This window comes from Octopus bimaculoides, chromosome 7, assembly GCF_046866305.1.
Source record: "Octopus bimaculoides isolate indiv1 chromosome 7, ASM4686630v1, whole genome shotgun sequence".
Lineage (NCBI taxonomy): Eukaryota > Metazoa > Mollusca > Cephalopoda > Octopoda > Octopodidae > Octopus > Octopus bimaculoides.
Window position 1 is genome coordinate 94,538,579 of NC_142934.1, and position 15,907 is coordinate 94,554,485.

Below are 15,907 nucleotides of genomic sequence, written 5' to 3' on the forward strand. Positions count from 1 at the left end.
TTGAAAGAGTTCGAAACCATTTCGGAATAAAGTACAACTCTTTTCTACTTCTTTTTTTTTATCTCCGTTTGCCATTCCATTTTCAATCCTTGTTCAACTATTTTTTTTCCTTTACATTTTGTCATGCTATTAATATTTTATCTATTTTGTTTTATTTGTTTAGCTGAGGAATTTTATCGTTTTCGACAAACGAAATGGCAACCTTCTATCTCATTGGCCGAGAGTGAAAGAGCGAGGGGATACAGAAGGATTGATACACGAAGAGAGACAGTGGGAGAGAAATATTCAAAATTTAGTTATTCTTCCAATGATTAATATATATTGCTATACGGCTTGTGGTTAATTTCTTTACCGTTCGGATGACTCAGTCAGCAAAAACCACACACACATGTGTGATTGTGTGTATGTGCACATACTAATATACTCATGTAATGTGTGCAAATATCTCTGTGTCTGTGTACGAGTTTGCCTGTGTATGTTGATGTCAGCAACATAAAGGAAACAAAGAAAGTAACAAGTGGGAAAAAGAAAGAAATATGTAAATGTGTAGTTACTGGCGACAAAGGAAGGTCAGTAGAAAATAGAAAATAGAGAGGGAGAGAGAGGGAGAGAGAGAGAGAGAGAGAGAGAGAGAGAGAGAGAGAGAGAAAGAAGGAGGGAGAGAGAGAACATGAATTAGAGAAGGGGTCGAGAGTGAGAGAAGTAGGAGTCAATGAGAGTGTGAAATAATGCATTGATTAAAATGAATAGAAATAGAATATGTGCATATTTTATGCGTTGGCAACGAATAACTCTGAAATGTGGATTCGAAATACATCATCCAGATATTTTTAACAGTATGTATGTGCAGCACAACAGGAGTGGTTTAGGGTGCCGTACGGCCAAATGGTTAGATTTGCATTACAACCACGGGATAGTGGGTTCGATCACACGTTCTTGCATCTTGGATAAATATTTTTCTTGCTTTATCATTAACATCCAAACGTGCACTCTGAGAGAAATCAGGAAGAAAGAAAGTGCAGAAATCCATTAGGTGGGTTGTGTGGTAAACGAAAAGATACACACCATGCTTGACACATACCACGTGACACTGGTCTAGGTTACGTTGGGCGACTCTGTGGAATCCTCAACCTGTGACACGTTAATTTCAGCGGGAGAAAATTTGGTCGAATGAATCCTCATCGTGAAATCATGAGAACCAATACAAATATGCAGGGGTACGAAGCCTTCGATACTGAAGTATGTCCTTCTTGGGTGCATCTATGTATATACGTATCAATTCGTCTCAATATATGTGTAGATAGATCCATAAATATTTATATAGGTACATAGAAATATATCACTGCACAAACACACGCGCACACGCACACGCACACGCACACGCACGCACACACGTGTGTGTGTGTGTGTGTAGGTGGGTGTATGTGTGTGTGTATATATGTATATACAATTGTTAAAGAGGAAACGAACGTTAAGGCATGGCAAATATCGCAAGTCATATACATTATAATTATTGGAAATTTGTGTTGCCCTCTTCAACACTTATATTTCCGCTATATCGGAAATCTGCAATGGCTCCATAACTACTGTTTCAGCTTTAACCTTGGAGCCCTGGTAATCCGTTACAGCGCTTACCTAGGGTACCCAATCGTTTAAATCACCTGTGAACTAAGCCCCCATATTTTGTGTGTATATATACACACAGACACGCACGTATATATACATATCTACGTGTATATGTCTCTTTCCCAACATCACTAAACAACCGGTGATGGTGTGTTTAATCCCCCTGACCTAGCCGTTCGGCATATGTGGCGATATAATAAGTAGTTGGGTAGATTCGTTCTATTGAAATACTTCAAAGATGTGCTCCAGCATGACAGCTGACTAACGAATGAAACAAGTTATATATTTAAGAGCTATATGTATATGTTTACAAATGTGTGTGTGTGTGTATGTTTGTGTGTACGCATATAAATAGTTTTATTTGGGGATGGTCATACTTTTTGCCTATTAAGCACATGCACTACATTCTTTGTCTTCCTTTCCACTCTTTTATTATTCTTATTTTAGTTTCCTTTGTTTAAGCTCTAAGCTCTCTCGGCACACATCATGTGACCTCTTCAACGACTCTCCAGTCCTCGTGTCTCCTCCTTTTCTTTTTAGTCTTTTCTGTCTTTCTGTGCAACGTATCCTTATCTGCACATGTATTTGCCTCTATATTTGTGCGAACTTGTGTGTGTTTGTGTGAACGTTATGTGCGTATATATAGGTTTGCTTAAAACAATGATTGTACATCTGTCATTTGTTTACATATGTTTTTATTTGTTTATTTATTTATTTATATATTTATTTTGCGCCTTTAATGTGTAAGTGTATCTTGTATGTGCGTATATGGCTTTATATATTATTCTGATTGTGTCTATTTCCCCTTTTCTCCTCATCTTATTCTGTCTTTAAGTCGTCATGTTGAGCAGTGTGGTGGAGGGGAGGGGAGTTATAGTTCCATTCATGTTTTCTGTTGAGGCTCAGTCTCTCTGTTGCTATGCATATGGACTCTGTATCCTCTCTAAGCGTCGTGTCTCTCATACGTGTTGATAATATCTTAACATGTATATATATTGAATATATGTGTATATATGCACGTATACATATATACATATTTTTTGTAAGCTTGAAGCTCATAGTGATTATTCTGCAAATGACTAAGAACATTTTCCTTAGTCACTTGTACGGTGATCGCTATGAGCTTTAAGATTATAAAAAAATACCCTGAAACTCGGGTCCGTACGTATCGCAGATCAAGATGGGAAGGATAACTTCCCTTGGCAAAAATAGACAGGACACAGATATGTGTCGATAAGCCAGCTGGAGGAGATGTTCTCCTGGGGCTAAAAGCAACAGTAACATCCACCCTTAGGGGTCAGCCACATTTAAATGGCAAATATACTTCACTTTATATATATATATATATATATATATATATATATATATATATATATATATATACATACATACATACATACATACATACATACATGCATGCTTACCCATGTATGTGTTTGTATAGACTGAAGACGTGCGCACGATTAAATATTTTATTATTCACAAAATGTCCTAGCAATAATTTCTATATAAGAAGGAGACGGTAGAAATGGAGTTTATTTGTTGCGCTTTGTTACTCGATTATTTCTAATATACGCACTCGATATTGATAATACTCTACTTTCCTTTAGCTAAGTATAACATGAACGACGTACTCTCGCTTTATTTCTTAGGAAAACAACTTGACTGACATACAGATATTATATTCCAGTTAAGGAAACATTCAATCTTCATGCTGCTCTTTGAATGGAAATTACAATGATTCATTCAGTAAGAGTAATATTTTACTATTAATCTGAAATTGTTCCCCATGTGTCCTCAGTCATTCTCTTTCCCAGTTGATGTGTCTCTGTTACGGTGAAAACTAAATGTTTTGACCGAAGACATCCAACGAAAATCAACTTAAAATGTCCAATCTTGTCGAACCTATCTCGCTTTGATCTTTTGTTTCATTCCATTTATTTTATCAACGATATAACAGTTAGACGTTAGCTTGCGTTCACTAATTACATATATATTGTCTTTCAGAAGTTTTACTGCTTTATCAGGATATCGAAACATGAGATGGGAAATGAAATTCTGAACATCTATTAACTTAAATTTCACTCTATATTTTGTAATACGAATTAATACAGATAATCAATAAAATGACATTTCTATCCATAGCTACAATACTGTATATTAATCTTTAAAACGATTCTAACTTCCACGTTGTTTCATTTTGTGCAAAGAATAATTACTCCAACCACCTCTTTATTTATACAAAGTCAGTACAAATGTTACCTACTCTTCGGGAGAGATAACATTAAATTAATGACAACCCACATACTTGATGAAATACCTCATTTAGGATGCTAAAATATGAGACTTCCTCGCGAATAATGAATCAAAGTTACGAAGATGTCGCTACTATTAAAAAAAGAACATCCTTGGCAAACGCAATGAAATTAATTTTTACTTACAAGTATAGTTTCAGACCTGTTAGATTTCTATGTTAATTGTCTTGTCTAAACGATATTAAATGTATCCTTAGCGCCACACCATTATTTACAATAAAAGTTCTTTTTAGAACTTTAACAGTTAAAAAAATTAACAAACAACCCTGCTCCACTGGAGTAATGGGGGTATTTTAAACACCATTGTCTGCGTTACAATGAACTTATTTTAAAGCTGTTATTACGACACTCTGATATAGCGCAAGGTATAATATCGCAGTAATATTTCTTTACGGGCTACATTGACAGTTTCGCTAGTTTTAACTAAAATTTGAGCTTATTAGTATTATGGCCCAATGAAATAATAATACATGAAAGTGAATGCTTATGTTGTATCGCTATGGCAGGTAGAATATCGTAAGGAGATTAGAGTATTGCTAAAATTTCAAAATATTCCACATCGGATTATATGCGATGCATGGATCCTAATGTAAAATCTGTTGCCATTTCTGTAAGAAATCACCCTCACAGATGTTTGGACATGGAGTTATTTATATTTCTTGTGTGATTGACGAGAATTTGGAAGAGAAATTAATCTTCGAGCCAAGCAATAATAATTTTTTTTTTTTGTAATGCCATGTGTATCAGATTGGCTTATATTTAAAGTTATTTGCCAATGACAATTTAAAAAAAGTTTTGAAGTGTTGCTTTATTTTAGGGGAATGATATATTTACAAATTCAGAAAGAATTCGTTTAGTTGGGAAGCTTGAAATACGTTAGCAGAATAATCAGCGTTCGATGTCTATATGTTTCCGGTTTTTTATTCTCTTTTGTCTCCTTCATTTGTTTGGAAGATCTGTACAAGTAACGAAAAAAGAGCACAGGAGATATCTTCAATTCAAATATCAAATCTAAAGTTAAACTAGAAGAAATGAAAAGCCAGGAAACTTGATGTTTCTTTTTCTTTGAATTACTGGAACGGTTATTAGGTGTATTGTTAGTGTTGATGTTATTCTTCCAGCTACGATTACTTGACCAAGTATTATGTCTCGTGATAAATTGAGTTACGTGCATTCTTGAAGGTTTGCATGTGAGAGTGTATAAATGTGTGCAAAAGTGCGTGCGCATTTGTAAGCGTTTCTGCCAGTGCTTTGTGTGTTTATAAGTTTTTAGCATGTGCGTGTGTGTGTGTGTGTGTGTGTGTGTGTGTGTGTGTGTGTGTGTGTGTGTGTGTGTGTGATTATATGTGTTCGTTATATAAATTGAAAACAACAAACATAAAAAGACTATATTTTCTCGGCAGAAATCTTTTTCAACGATGACTCATTCATGGAAAACGCAGTACTTTACGTTTTCCATTTAATTAAGGGTTTCTATTGAAAGTGGCATACTGAAGGAGTGGATCACTAAAACACGGACAAGAAATAAAATAAATTACTGAAGAATAAATAAAAAAAAATAACCTTGACGAGAAAAGAGCGAGATAGAATGACTTTGAGGCAAGAGAGAAGAAGGTTTTCAAGCAATCAGACGTGGAAATAAAATAATATCTTGAAATGAGAGAGGAAAAATAAAATACATGGCATAGAAGAAGAAATTGTCAAAATGATACTGAGAAGAAGAAAGTATGATTAAGAAATATGCATTGTAATACTGAGAGAAAGAGAGAGAGAGAGAGGGGGGAGTAGCGAGGGAGAGAGAGAGAGATAGAGAGAGAGAGAGAGAGAGAGAGAGAGAGGGGAGGTGAGTAGCGAGGGAGAGAGAAAGGAAAGCTGTAGGTGAAAAGTCCCCAAAGGTATCTCTCTGAGAGATAGAAGGGTAAATGCTTTCAAAATATGTTGTAGAATAAAGGAGGGAAGCAGAAATTTAAAGAACGAATATATAAATGAAGAAAAATCTAAATCACATGACTTAACAAAGATACTAAACTAAAGAATGAAACGTTACCAAAAGGTTTGTAGCGAATGTGAAATTTTGGTCTGAATTTTAATTTTAAACTAAATTTCAATTTCAAAGATCGCAAGTGAGGAAATCCTGAAATATTTCTTCGGGCTGAGATTAATTTCAACAAATAATTTAATTTAACTCTTTCTCAGTCAACTAAATGGATTACTAAGCTTGTGTATATTTGTCTTAGTTTTGGCTTTTCGTATTCTTTTTATTCTGGTTTATTTGCAATTCATTACTGCTGCCATGATACCATGGTTTGGCAAAGGTCAGGGAGCAGATTTTGTTTTAAATATTTATTTCATGTTCCTTTAAATTTAATATATATATATATATATATATATATATATATATAATATATATATATATATATATATACATATATATATATATATATATATACATACATATATATATATATATATATATATATATATATATGTATATATATATATATATATTATATATATATATATATATGTGTGTGTGTGTGTGTGTGTGTGTGTATGTGTGTGTGTGTGTGTAACATCATCATCATCATCATCATCTTCGTCGTTTAACTCCGCGTTCCATGCTAGCATGGGTTGGACGATTTGACGAAGGCCAGTCAGGCGGTAGTGGCAAAGGCAACGCTCAAAACGGTTTCGCTTTCGCTTGCCCCAATAAGTCTACGCAAGCCGAGTTTCGTTTCCAATGAAGGATGTATGTGCATACACATATACATACATACATATATATATATATATATATATATATATATATATATATATATATATATATATATATATATATATATATATATATATATATATATGGATATATATGTATGTGTATATATGTATATATATATATATATATATATATATATATATATATATATATATATATATATATATATATACATATATATACATATATATATATATATATATATATATATATATATATATATATATATATATATATATATATATATATATATATATATATACACACACATATATATATATATATATATATATATATATATATATATATATATATATATATATATATATATATATACATATATATGCTGTAACCACTCGATGGTGGTGCAGCCGATATATAAAGCACAATACAAATCATTGTCAAATTCAAGTAACCATGGGTAACTTAGCCACAGATAACAGAAATATCTTCTATTCTTTGTGGGAAAAATAATTAAATATAAGGAGACAAAGTCATTTGTATGGTGCGTATAATATGTAATTATATTCATTATTTATTACTAGTTTAAATGAACAATTTTGTTTCATTTTGATGTTTATATTGAAGTTAATGCCGATTTCATCATGGGCATCATCGTCATCATCTTCATGGTTTTTACCAAGACCAGCAGATCACTCGGAAGCAGCAATCTTGTCATCGCCATCATCATTATCATCATTTAAACAATATCACCAATCTTCTCCTCCACAGTAACATATTTTATTCTATTCATAAGCCCTTTGCTGCTTCTGTGTATCACTATACTTACTGAGCCAAAGAAATTTAGCTACGAAAGCAAAGAGTACTCCATTGTCATTATATCTCATTCTGGAATCAGTCAGATCGGTGATATAACAAAATATGCGCTAATTGTGTTGTTAAATTAATTACTTTCAAAATATCGTAGGCGTTTAACCATGAATCATTGTTTCTTGTACCTCTACTATACGGCAATTTCTGCTAGAAATGTGAGCTGGATTTCCTCGAATCCCGCACAAGCTTTTTTACAAAATTAAAGGTGTTTTTGCAAAATCCTTATCAAGGACGGTAATGTTTGGGTATGTATATATATAATTATTTTCTCTCAGGGTGGATTTAGGTCTAAGAATGAACAAAAACGAAAACAAAAGCATATTAATTATATGTTTTTAAGACTGTCGGGTTTATGTATGAACATAAATGAAGAAATGAATGCAGGTTGTTCTATTTGTGCAACTTTAAGTTCCAAAGTATTCGCTCATTTAGAAACAATCCTTTCATTCTGTTATTTTAGCTCTATTTTCTATTTTTCTCATTTCACTTGTTTCAAATCCCATAGATGCTATTCACCCTCGGACACTTTCATAACATGTTCAGATAACCAGACAAGCCCATGGATAAAATTCCGGTCTGCTACTCCAACTACCGTGTCTTTCGAAATCTTCTTTAAAGTGAATATAGTAAACGTAATAAGGATTGGCATCGATAAATATTAGTTTCAATTTTGGCAAATGGCCAGCAATTTAATGGGAGGGTTTAAGTCGATTATATCGTGCCCAAGAGCTCAACTGGTACTTGCTTTATCGCCCCTTAAAGGATGAAAGCCAAAGTGGGCCTCGGCGGAATTTCAGCTCAAAACATAAAGACGGACGAAATGCCGCTAAGCATATTGCCCAGCCTGCTAACGGCTCTGCATTAATAAATATTGGCAAGCAGAATCGTTACATTACTGTGCTACTGAAATAGATCACTGACGTCAGAATCCCACCGAAAACCTTTCAATTTCATCCTTTGGGAATCGTTTCCCCAGACCCAGTAGCATACTTGTCATCCTATTAATCAAATCTTCACCTAATACAAATATTTTGATTTATGCACACACTTTCTAGCATCGAGCAACCGATTTCTCTATGGGAAAAATTAATAAATGGTACATTTGCATAATATTGAAACAATAACGCTTTAGATATTATATATATGTAAAATTCAAAGGATATTTGTATGAAATACTTACCGATTAATATTGAAAAGTGAATAACTTATTTGATACAAATAAAGCAATTATGGAAGATTCCGCTTTTGCGAAGTGCGAGAATATTACTATTTAAGACTCTTCATAGAAAAACAAAATGACTAAATGGTCGCATTTAGGGACAAGAATAATGAAAGCATTTTATGATTTCGGTCATGGTAGTTATAGTTTCTGTTGTGTCGACGCCCCCAAGCGAAGAAGTAGTAGCGCCCAAGACATATAAATGGAAGTAGTCTAACCGTGGTAGAAGGTGTTGAGTAGCTGTTGAGTAGCAGTCATGTAGCTGTTGAGTAGCAGTCATGTAGCTGTTGAGTAGAGATTATCCGAAGGTGCTAGATAGCAGTAGCTTGAGACATAACAGTTTCTCTTGCTTTCTCCGGGTCATCAGTCGGATAACGATCTCCTGCTATGACGGTTGCAAGTAATGGCCTTATGATGAGGTCAGCCCGTATTTGCTAAGTGGTCCACAAATTTTATGAAACTTGTCATGGAATGATTATTTCCTTACCAAAGTCGACTCCCTTGCATTCACTTGACATAGGATTTCATCGAATATTTTGAAGGCGTTTGCAGAAAATTACTGCCAATCTTCCGATGTAACAGGAAGACGATGTATTCTAATACAACTTAACTTTTTCCATGACTCTAATCAGGTCATAATCTCACTAATATATTTGAAAATGTTCTAAAGTAACTCCTGAGAAAGATATTTCAATTTTGCTAGGTTCTTTTGGTCATTTCCTAGAGATTGCATGCTTTGCCAAAAACATGAAAATGCATGGTTAGAGATTGTGCTTGGTACGTCGGTTGATTGAGGAATCGGATCCTCTTCAGACGTTGGAGATCAGCTGCAGCATTGCTGAATCGCTACTTCGCATAAATTTGTGAGTTTCTTTCGTTAGTGATGGCGTCAACGTACGAAAATTGACAGTTGACATTCAGGGGTTCGCCCACGAATGCGAATTTCTGTTAACGTACATCACCAATAATAAACGAGTTTGTGTTTCTTTGCCGAACAGGAAACAAATGTTTGAACTAGTGTTGTCGAAACTTAGAGTCAAGACATACATTGCTATAAATATTTTATTTAAAGACTCCAAATCTGTTGACAAATTCAAACCTTTCAGCCTTTCATGATGACATTGATGCCGCATAAGGAATCATTTAGGATGAAATTCACCTCTAGTAGGAACACACATGGGGTCGGTACATATCACTAAGAAGTCTCTGTAACGATGTCAAACTTGCCTATTATCCCACCACTCTGTCTGATACAGTGACACGTCAGCAGTAAAACAATTGTATACAGTTTGCATAGATGGTGACCAATCCATAAAGTACATCGATTTTTCAAAAGATGAACCCGAAACATATTTTCAATTATCTTCATGGTGACAATGAAATTGAGCACTATTTCCAATTCTGGTGACAACCAGTATTTCTTTTCCGTTGTTCGTTATACTCCTTTAGCGCTCAGATTACTTCTTGACGCCAGACCTCAATGACACCCGATTTATTCCATGCTTTGAAAATATTCTTCGTCTCTTCTGCAGTGACATCTTCGACTTGAAACACTCCTTCATTTATCTCATCTGGACCGGCTGATTTATTTTTGTTGATAACGAATGGCATTGGTGACTTCTTAACTTGAGTTGTCCTCCTCTCACACCTGCAAATAATTCAATCTCTCTCTCGTGTGAAGTTGAAGGAGTTGATATCATTCCGTCGACTCAGCCTTAAATGAAAATCGAGTTCTCTCCGCTTTACTCAATATTTCCTCCAACAATCCTCATTTATATTTGATTCAGATTAGACAATTCTTGCCCCAATCAGTTCGTTCACAATTCTTCAAGTAATAACTTATTCAAAAAGACTCGAATGTGTCTGACGATGAAAATATCTCTGTCTCCCTCTGTCCCTCTCTATCTTTCTACCTTCTCCCCGCCTCTCTCATGGATGCCGACAGAGAATTTTGAAGTAGACGAGAGAATCTGAAACCGAATGAACCCCTTCAAGTTGATGTTATGTGCAATCAGTCAACTTGGAACTCTCGTAAGGCGTGGTCATGTCACATTTTTCACTAATAATGCTACAAGTCACAACTCATTACTTACCCCATGATAAACTAATGAATTTCTGGTAATAATTAAAATTTCGTATGATATCGAAATAAAGGATACATTTCTTCCTTAACATTTGTCAAAACATACCTTTGAAGGAAACAGTCAACAGGTTTTCCATTTTGTTCCATTATCAAGTACAACAGCCTATGATTAATCAATTTACTGCTTTCATATTAAAATATTATCATTCAATTTTACAAAATGAATAAAGATGGTGAGCTGACAAAATCGTTCGCATACCAGGCAAAATACTTAGCGGGATTTCGTCCACGTATACCAGTGGTCCCCAAAGTGGGCGGTATAACTCCCCCGGAGAAAGAGAGGTTTATGTGTATGATGGTTAGCTGGGGTGGATCCGCTAGGAATGTGGCCTGGGAACCTCTGGGTTATAGTTCTGAGTTGAAATTCCGTCGATGCCAACTTTGCTTTTCATCGTGGTCGCAAGAGCAAGTACCATTTGAACACTGGCACCGATGTTAATCGACTCATCTCCTTCCCTGCTATCGCTGACCTTCTGCCAAAATTTGAAACGGATATTATCAGCTGTGTGAAATTCTTTGTCAAGGCTTCACAATCGGAAATGTCAAAGAGAACTGAAAGACTTCAGAGGTGGTAAGTCAAACGAATAACTTGGGGATATATATCATTAAAAATGTCTTCGATGAGATGGATCGTAAGTAAAATATAAAAACACAAAGCATAAAATATAAAAACACACAAGTAAAACAAAAGTTGTTCTTTGTTTCTTTTTAGTTTTATGTAATAGCTAAGTGACATTGACCAAATATCTAATCGATAAAATATATTGAGAAATTGTTAAGATTACACTTAGAAACGCCTACAATTATTCTTTAAACAATCAGGGTTATTCATTTAAGCGGAATCGGCTGTATTATCTCGAATATATTCCCGATAGTAATGAGAAACAATTCAAACTATAAAAGTGTTCTATCTACAGTATATTCTCGTAGTTCTAAAAGCTAATTATGTTTACTGTCACAATATGAAAACGGCACTGTGAATCAGCGGTGACAAACATGTCAAACAAACTGATGACGAGAATCTAAACAATATTGATGAAGCCATAAGATCAAGGAGACAGACAAGTTTCACATAGCAAATCCGAGAAAACACACAACTGACAAGTCATTTAGTGATATTTTGATTCATTTTCATTAGATATGTTCTACGGATGTCAGCATCAATATTCACCAGCCGCTTAAATGTTGTTGTTATTTTTATCACATAATATCTTTTAAAAATCCTCATATCGCAATTCAAAATATATGGATCATTTGTGACGTTGGTGAATGCCGATGTTTGAAGGAAAATATAAAACATATGACACCAGCTCCGCTCTGATATAACAGATTTGATATATTTGAATGGAAGAAAAAAAATTGAAATAATATCGTCGCATGATTCGAGAATATTGCTGTCGTATTGCATATCTTATGCAATTATAAATCGCAAGCATCTAAAGAGTGCAGCCAACAGCGCTGCCGTGAAATTGTATTTGAATATCGCCACATGCAAACTAATCATTTCTCATCTAGTCTAATGATTTTTATATTATATTGAATATTGCTATATTCTTAACGAGAATGTTATCGACTCTGTTATGATATATGCCGTAATCAAACTGTGCAGTATTTGAATTCCGAAAGGAGAAAGTCGGAAGTAAGGTGTGCGATGCATTTCTGAGCTAATCAAGCATTATATCTTGCAATAAACCAAATCAGAAAGTAGATACAGAAGGTAGTTTGTAATTTACATTCAGTTCTATTAAATGTTTTTATAGATGCCCCAAATTGCTTGTAACTTGGGAATTATATGTACACGTCTCTCACACACTCTCCCCCTCTCTCTCCGTCCCTCTCTCCGTCCCTCTCTCTCTCTCTTTATATATATATATATATATATATATATATATATATATATATATATATATATATATATATATATATATATATATATAAACAAATAGTAAATGAGTGTATGCATATATACGTACAGGTATGTGCATACCGACATCCACCTGTATGTATAGGTGAATATCTGGGTACAGGACATTGCAAACAAACGTAGACGAGAACACACGAGCCACATAGAGAACATTCTCCTTCATCAGCCACCCACGTTTTAACACCGGCGTTTCGACGAGCTTGGGCAGGACGCATCGCTAAAACGGCTCGTCCCATGGATCGCAGATTAAATTTGTATACGCAAATTAAATCTAGCCATGGAGGAATGTAGTGGCGGACAAAAAACAAGACAGGAAAACAAACAGAAAAGGCTTTACGGCCAGACGAGAAAAATTATGTGTGTATGAACGCGATGAGGCACGGACCCGAGAGGGACAAAGTGGTGCGTGCGTTGCTTGGCGAAAGCCAAGGAAGGAAAGGAATATTGACCGGAAGCATGTGACCATGCCGGTGTAAAGGGAAGAGAGAGAATGGTAGAGGGAGAAACAGAGGGAGGAAGTAGAAGAATAGGTGAGCAACGAGAGGAAAAGAGAAAGAGAGGAAATACGAGGGGGGAAAAAGAGATACGTAGTAGTAACAGAGGAAGAACGAGAGGGGTAACGCAAGATACGTAGTAGTACAGAGGAAGAACGAGGGGGGGGGGAAGGAAAGAGAAAGAGATAGAGTAGCGTCGGAGGATATGAGTTACGAAATGTCTGGATGTGTATATATATGGGCATTTTCATAGCATTGTTTGATTGCCTTGATAACTGACGAGATGCCAGAGCAGTTTAATACGGCAACCGAATAATTGTCACATATTGTATTACAGATATACACACATACACACACACACACACACACACACACACACACACACACATATATATATATATATATATATACATGTAACTATGTGTATATCTATATCTATCTATGTATCTCTCTATCTCTATATATGGATGTATATATATGTATGTATGTATATATATATATATATATATATATATATATATATATATATATATATATATATATATATATATATATATATATATATGACGAATCAGGATTTAGAATGATACATACTTGAAACTGTAAGGCATATGCTATACCTTAAAAGGCATCGTATCATTTTATCATTCATATTGAACCAATATCGATTCTGAATTTTAGCACAAGGCCTAGAATTTCATGGACGGTGGTTAAAAAGATTGCATCAACCATAATGTTCAACTGGTATCTATTTTATTTATCACGACAGGATGGCAAGCAAAGTCGCCCACGGCAGAATTTTCACTCATAATGTGAAGACGAACGAAAATGCAACTGTTTATTGAGTCAATATTATACGTTGTCTTCTGCAATGCAATTTGCACCATGTAAATTCAGTATGTATATATATATATATATATATATATATATATATATATATATATATATATATATATATATATATATATATATATATATATATATATATATATATAATAATAATAATAATAATAATAATAATATTAGGGACAAAATCCAAAATTACAGGTAAAAACTCAATTAAAATCAATTTATAAAAAATTAAAATTAAATTAAGCCTTATTATATTTATTATTATTATTATTATACTATATTTATCTTATGATATTTACTTTACTTTATATTATACTCATTTATTGTTCTTTTAATTATTAATTTTTCTATATGTGTATTTTCATCGATGAGTTCTTGAAAATTGGTTATTTTCCCTAAAACTATATATTTTATATATATATATATATATATATAATTATGCTCTGCTATCACATTTTAATTGAATACCTAAGCCGGTGCAACTATTTAGATTTCCACTTCGTTTATCCACAGCCTTTTTGTCATTTAATAATATTGGACCAATAATTCCTACGTTATTGCCATTAATAGAATACAATAGAAAGCACGCCCGGTTTCTTCCATATTATCTGGCATTATGTCTGAAATGAAACTATTGTACTCCTACATTGCATTTTTGTAACAGCGAAAATATCTTGTGCTATGCTTAACGGAAGCTAACCAAATATCATTCCAGTCTATTAATACAATGGGTTACGTTATAACAATTATGTCACTGGTATAGATGACAGTTTTCTAATTAATATGGGATTTTAATACAGATGAGATTTGAAGAGGTCCTATATTACATATTTTAATGCACATGGATTCCTCTCCCGGTAGTCGTGCATTGAATAGTACATCATCATATCAACATATTTGTCATTGATCTTCAAGTGAAGAACTAGGAGGGGGTGACGAGCGTTTATAACCCCAAAAATGAACCGAGAGAAAGCTGTCCATAGAAGGCCAGATAGGAGAGAAAAGCGCTCATATAACCCCTGTCATATATCTCCACCTAACATTCCTGCCTCGTTTGAGTTCACAACTCACTGAACTAGATTGCCTACTCTTGTACTTTCTCTGGAAGGGACATGTTCATCCAACTGGGAATGCTAGTTTATCCGTTTGGTTGTATTAGCAAAACACGTTGTGTGGTGGACCAGCCTAAAGGAGGAAGTTTTTTGGCAAAGTCCCGTCAATATTTTCATGTTTTGCTTGAAAAAGGAAATGAGTGCGGATGAAAAAGGTGATAGTTGTCAGAGTGGACGTGTCTTCTCTTAGTTTGCTGGAAGAGGAGAAAGAGGAGGAGGCGGGGGGGGGAGGAGGAGGAGGATTTTGCTCTAACTGCCTGCGCGACTATTTTCCTTTGGGGGTTTCCATGCGCTGCTTTTGGATTCTACACATCTTTTGGGGGAGTCATTTGGCTCATTTATTTTATTTTAGTTAAGTCTTTATACACTTTCATTGTATTGCACTGAACCTAGATGTACCATCATGGCTTCTTTCGTAAAAACTTCGTTGTTAATGAAATCTTTATTGTTACTAGTTTTAGTTTTAGCATTATTACTATTACTATGACTAATATTACAATTATTAGATCAGCAGCAATCTGTTACAATCGTGAGCTCGCCGGGTAAAATGCTTAGGAGTATTTCGTCCATCTTTACGTTCTGAGTTCAAACACCGCCAGGATCGACTTTCAT